General features: G+C 46.1%; 1 non-coding gene across 1 annotated transcript; it reads left to right on the forward strand.

Annotated features, from left to right (window-relative positions):
• The first annotated feature begins 1,900 nt into the window (after positions 1 to 1,900).
• trnat-ugu (transfer RNA threonine (anticodon UGU)) lies at positions 1,901 to 1,976 on the forward strand. Its single transcript has one exon. It is a non-coding gene; the product is annotated as a tRNA-Thr (tRNA).
• Positions 1,977 to 6,333: the final 4,357 nt, after the last annotated feature.

A 6,333-nucleotide genomic window follows, 5' to 3' on the forward strand; every position in this document is an offset into this window, starting at 1 on the left:
CTCCAGACACTACCACACACATCCCCCAAGGCTAAAGGAGGGAGTGACTGGCACACAAACATTGTGTAAACCAGTAATTCGTTCCCCATTAATCATGCCACCCCTTCACATGGTTTAGAATAGGTAAAGACACATTCATATATGAAGACAATGTTCCCTCCTGTCCTCTTCCCTTTCTGATATTCTGCATAGCTCCAGGGACATGTAAAAGACAAGCCTGACCTCTCCCCTCTCTGGGCCCCAGAGAGTCCGAAGGGATATATTCTAATAACAAGTATTTCACATAAGCATATTATGCAGATAAGACATCTTAATTATCTATGTTACACAACTAATTCTGATCCATCCGCCACAGTAGCCTAGTGGTTAAAGCATTGGACTTGTAACTGAAAGGTTGCAAGATCGAATACTTGAGCTGACAAGGTAAACATCTGTTGTTCTGCCCCTGAACAAGGCAGATAACCCACTGTTCCTAGGCCATCATTGAAAATAAGAATATGTTCTTAACTGACTTGCCAAGTTAAATAAAGGTAAAATTGTAAAGGGTTTACAGGGTCCCTGCTCATCTGTGTGAATGTGCCTTAGTCATGCTGCAAGGGGAAATGAGGACTGCAGATGTGGCCATTGCAATGTCTGTACTGTGAGATGCCTAAGACAGTGCTACAGGGAGACAGGATGGGCTGTTGATCATCCTCGCAGTAGCAGACCACGTGTAACAACACCTGCACAGGATTGGTACATCCCATCATCACACTGGCGGGACTGGTACAGGATGGCAACAACTGCCTGAGTTACACCAGGAATGCACAATCCCTCCATGAGTGCTCAGACTGTCCACAATAGGCTGAAAGAGGCTGGACTGAGGGCTTGTAGGCCTGTTGTAAGGCAGGTCCTCACCAGGCAACAACGTCGCCTATAGGCACAAACCCACCGTCGCTGGACCAGACAGGACTGGCAAAAAGTGCTCTTCACTGACAAGTCGTGGTTTTGTCTCACCAGGGGTGATGGTCGGATTCGCGTTTATCGTTGAAGGAATAAGCATTACACCGAAGCATGTGGGATCGAGGTGGAGGGTCCGTCATTGACTGGGGCGGTGTGTCACAGCATCATCGGACTGAGCTTGTTGTCATTGCAGGCAATCTCAATGCTGTGTGTTACAGGGAAGAAAGACATCCTCCTCCCTTGTGTGGTACCCTTCCTGCAGGCTCATCCTGACATGACCCTCCAGCATGACAATGCCACCAACCATACTGATTGTTATGTGCGTGATTTCCTGCAAGACAGGAATGTCAGTGTTCTGCCATGGCCAGCAAAGAGCCTGGATCTCAATCCAATTGAGCACGTCTGGGACCTGTTGGATCGGAGGGTGAGGGCTAGGGCCATTCTCCCCAGAAAAGTCAGTGAACTTGCAGGTGCCTTGGTGGAAGAGTGGGTTAACATCTCACAGCAAGAACTGGCAAATCTGGTGCAGTCCATGAGGAGGAGATGGCCACACCAGATACTGACTGTTCCTTTTGATTTTGACCCCCCCCCCTTTGTTCAGGGACACATTATTCAATTTCTGTTAGTCACATGTCTGTGGAACGTCTTCAGTTTATGTCCCATTTGTTGAATCTTGTTATGTTCATAGAAATATTTACACATGTTAAATTTGCTGAAAATAAAAGCAGTTGTCAGTGAGAGGACGGTTCTTTTTTTTTGAGTATATATAAACATGTAGACAAACACATAAAAAAGATAGACAAAAAAGAAACATATTAAATTATAAAACAGTTCTTGACAATAGAGAAAGAGGTGAGAGGGAGAGAAGAGAAAAGAGAAAAAAAGAAGAGAGAGAGTGAGAGAAGAGAGCGAGATCAGCTGTGTATGTGTACTGTATGTATAACTGTATGGTCTGTATGGTCCCGTGTGGCTCAGTTGGTAGAGCGTGGCGCTTGTAACGCCAGGGTTGTGGGTTCGATTCCCACGGGGGGCCAGTACAAAAAAAGTATGAATGTATGTACTTGTAAGTCGCTCTGGATAAGAGCGTCTGCTAAATGACTTAAATGTAAATGTAAATGTATAAGTCTGTATGTGTAAGCGACCATGTAATTGAGTACGTGTGTGTTTATATCCACTTCATAGTGTTAAGATATTTTTATAGTCCCTGTAGAATTTAGTACATCCATGGTGTTATGAAGCTGTCTCGGGAATAGCTGTCCATCTATAAAGAGTTTGTCCACAATGAGAAAGGCACGCTTACCCTTCTCCCTCTGTTGCCTCTATACTGGATACAGTCTCTTACGACGTTCGTTTGTCTCCCTTGGAAATTGGTAATTGGTCCCTTTAAGTTCCCTTCCTCTGCTTTTGATCAGCTCCTTTGTGACACACCGCCCCAGTCCATGACGGACCCTCCACCTCGATCCCACATGCTTCGGTGTAATGCTTATTCCTTCGACGATAAACGCAAATCCGACCATCACCCCTGGTGAGACAAAACCACGACTCGTCAGTGAAGAGCACTTTTTGCCAGTCCTGTCTGGTCCAGCGACGGTGGGTTTGTGCCTATAGGCGACGTTGTTGCCTGGTGAGGACCTGCCTTACAACAGGCCTACAAGCCCTCAGTCCAGCCTCTCTCAGCCTATTGCGGACAGTTTGAGCACTGATGGAGGGATTGTGCATTCCTGGTGTAACTCAGGCAGTTGTTGTTGCCATCCTGTACCAGTCCCGCAGGTGTGATGATGGGATGTACCAATCCTGTGCAGGTGTTGTTACACGTTGTCTGCCACTGCGAGGATGATCAACAGCCCATCCTGTCTCCCTGTAGCACTGTCTTAGGCATCTCACAGTACAGACATTGCAATGGCCACATCTGCAGTCCTCATTTCTCCTTGCAGCATGACTAAGGCACATTCACACAGATGAGCAGGGACCCTGTAAACCCTTTACAATTGTACCTTTATTTAACTTGGCAAGTCAGTTAAGAACATATTCTTATTTTCAATGATGGCCTAGGAACAGTGGGTTATCTGCCTTGTTCAGGGGCAGAACAACAGATTTTTACCTTGTCAGCTCAAGGATTCGATAGTGGTAGTGTTCAAATTTTGCGATGACCGGTCGGGGACCCTTGTTCTTGTCACTCCGAGCTCCAAGTCTGTGTACTTGGTGGAAAACCACCTTATTTACAGTCTCTATAGGAAGTTTCAAGGTGGATTGCATGAATTCTCTGATCGCGCCCTCTGGATTATTGGATGCGTCCTCAGGAATACCAGAAAAAAAATGATCTTCACGCATGCTTTGACTTTATATGTCTAGTAGCGACTCCTTCATCACCCTGTTTTCCCTGAGTAGACAATCTATGTTGTAATCGTGGATTTTTACCTTGGCTGTGAGTGGCTTGTTCTCTCCTTGGAGCGTGGGAATTTCACTCTGGCTAAACTCCAAACTCCCCCTCAGCCCTGCTACCTCCTCAAACAAATTTTCCAGTGTTGCATGGATTCCAGCCAGAGCACTAGCCTCTTCTTCAATGGTAAGTCAATTGTCCGTGTCTGTAGATGAATCTGTTTTTCTTTTTTTTGTTGGGTTAAAGTTATTTTGTGAGGTAGTCGGATCTTCCATGATGGAGTATGTTATTCCTCCATAGCATAAAGCTGTTGGTATTCATCGATTTCCCTCAGGATCTCCTTAGTATCCAGGTTAGCTCTTTACTGCAACCAGTTGTTTTATGAAAAGATAACAATGAGTCTTTCCCACGACAACGACAGGTGTCTGTAGTACAGCCAGCGAGCACTCGCGGAATCCACGCAAAAACACGTTTGGTATTCGTATTTAATTAATAGCGGTTTCGTTTGAATCGAAACTAACAAACCGAGTATTTTACAGCATACAGTGTTCAGCTGTGCACTCTGATAATGTATCTCGCAATCAATACTCTGTTTCTGAACAACTCTTTCACCGATGCAATTCGGTTCCCAAAGTTCCCAAAAAAGATCAGTTCAAAAATAGCCGTTTGGTTGGGGTGGATGGGTGGGCGTATAACAATCAACCACCCTCCCTCCTTTAGTTTTAACCTTATGTAACCTTCTGTGCATACAAAATGTAGCATATCATACTAATTTGAGTGTCCAGGATTTTTGTTTACTATGTTACGTCTAGTCTATGATACCAGGCTGTACACACACGTGTATGCACACGCAAACACCATTCCCTGGTGACTGCCCACACACACCTCCCAGTCCATCATACTGTCACTCACATCTGCTGCCTCCTCATTACCACTCCCTCCCTTCCTCGATTTCCCTTTCTCGTCCTCCACTACCTCTCTTTTCTACACTCCCTCTCTCAATTCCTTACCCTTCCCTTTCTTCCTTCCCTCAGTTTCCCTTTCTCCTACTCCTCTATTTCCCCTGCTCTCCTCTACCTAACACACTTTCTCTCTCTTTCGTTTGCCTTCCTCCTTCTCCTCCACCCCTTCATTACCAATCACTATCCCTCTCTTTCCCCTTCTCCTCCTCTACCTCCCTGTCTCTCCCAACCATATCCTCCCTGAGCTGACAATCTGTTGTTCTGCCCCTGAACAAGGCAGTTAACTCACTGGTCCTAGGCCATCATTGTAAATAAGAATTTGTTCTTAACTGACTTGCCTAGTTAAATAAATAAATAAAAAAGCGACTAGGCAATCAGGATAGATAATAAACAGAGTAGCAGCAGCAACATATGTGAAGAGTGTGAAAGTATGTCTATGTGCGTGTGTGTGGTGTCAATATGCATGAGCGTATGTAGTGTGTGTGTTGTAGTATGTGGGTAGAGTCCAGTGAGTGTGCATAGAGCTGATGCAAGAGAGTCAGTGCAATTGAAAAGAGGGTCAGGGTGGCCATTTTATTAACTATTCCGCAGTCTTATGGCTTGGGGGTCGAAGCTGTTCAGGACCCTGGTTCAGGACTTGGCACTCTGGTACCACTTGCCATGAGGTAGCAGAGAGAACAGACTAGGACTTGGGTGGCTGGAGTTCAGGTGGGCCTTCATGCTTCCGAGAATGGCTTACCAAGAAAAACTTCCAAAAGGACTAATTTGAGGTAATCCATTGTATAGGATTCGAACAGGTGAGTGACCTGACCATTGCACTTAGCTCCTATTTCTAGCCTAGTGGCTCATTGAGACACAACAACATAACAAAATTATAACGATAATATGTTTCAAGGTAAATGGCAAATTATTGGACAAAATATAAAGATAAATAGTGTGTCTCGTTAATCAAAAAGGTCATGTCAAAATATACAAAGGTGATATTTTGGTGTCTGTGAATCCGGAGACACAGAGACCCCAAAAATCAAAGCAACAACATTATAGAAACAAGGACAGTGAAAATCATTGTTTAGCCCCTTTGGATCCACAGGGTCTGAGGAGAGGAGTCAACATTACACAGGTGAGGAGTCAACATTACACAGGTGAGGAGTCAACATTACACAGGTGAGGCGCCAACATTAAACAGGTGAGGAGTCAACATTACACAGGTGAGGCGTCAACATTACACAGGTGAGGCGTCAACATTACACAGGTGAGGCGCCAACATTACACAGGTGAGGCGCCAACATTACACAGGTGAGGCGCCAGCATTACACAGGTGAGGCGCCAGCATTACACAGGTGAGGCGCCAACATTACACAGGTGAGGCGCCAACATTACACAGGTGAGGCGCCAACATTACACAGGTGAGGCGCCAACATTACACAGGTGAGGCGCCAACATTACACAGGTGAGGCGCCAACATTACACAGGTGAGGCGCCAACATTACACAGGTGAGGCGCCAACATTACACAGGTGAGGCGCCAACATTACACAGGTGAGGCGTCAGCATTACACAGGTGAGGCGTCAGCATTACACAGGTGAGGCGTCAGCATTACACAGGTGAGGCGTCAGCATTACACAGGTGAGGCGTCAGCATTACACAGGTGAGGCGTCAGCATTACACAGGTGAGGCGTCAGCATTACACAGGTGAGGCGTCAACATTACACAGGTGAGGCGTCAACATTACACAGGTGAGGCGTCAACATTACACAGGTGAGGCGTCAACATTACACAGGTGAGGCGTCAGCATTACACAGGTGAGGCGCCAACATTACACAGGTGAGGCGTCAACCCAAACCTACTCTGTTAGCTCTGTGTGGGACTCATGGTTGGTTGCTCTGGCACCCCAATGGTGGAACAAACTCCCTCACGACGCCAGGACAGCGGAGTCAATCACCACCTTCCGGAGACACCTGAAACCCCACCTCTTCAAGGAATACCTAGGATAGGATAAAGCAATCCTTCTGTTCCACTGGATGTCATAAGGTGAATGCACCAATTTGT

The sequence above is a fragment of the Salvelinus fontinalis genome, chromosome 1 (assembly GCF_029448725.1).
Source record: "Salvelinus fontinalis isolate EN_2023a chromosome 1, ASM2944872v1, whole genome shotgun sequence".
NCBI classification, from domain to species: domain Eukaryota; kingdom Metazoa; phylum Chordata; class Actinopteri; order Salmoniformes; family Salmonidae; genus Salvelinus; species Salvelinus fontinalis.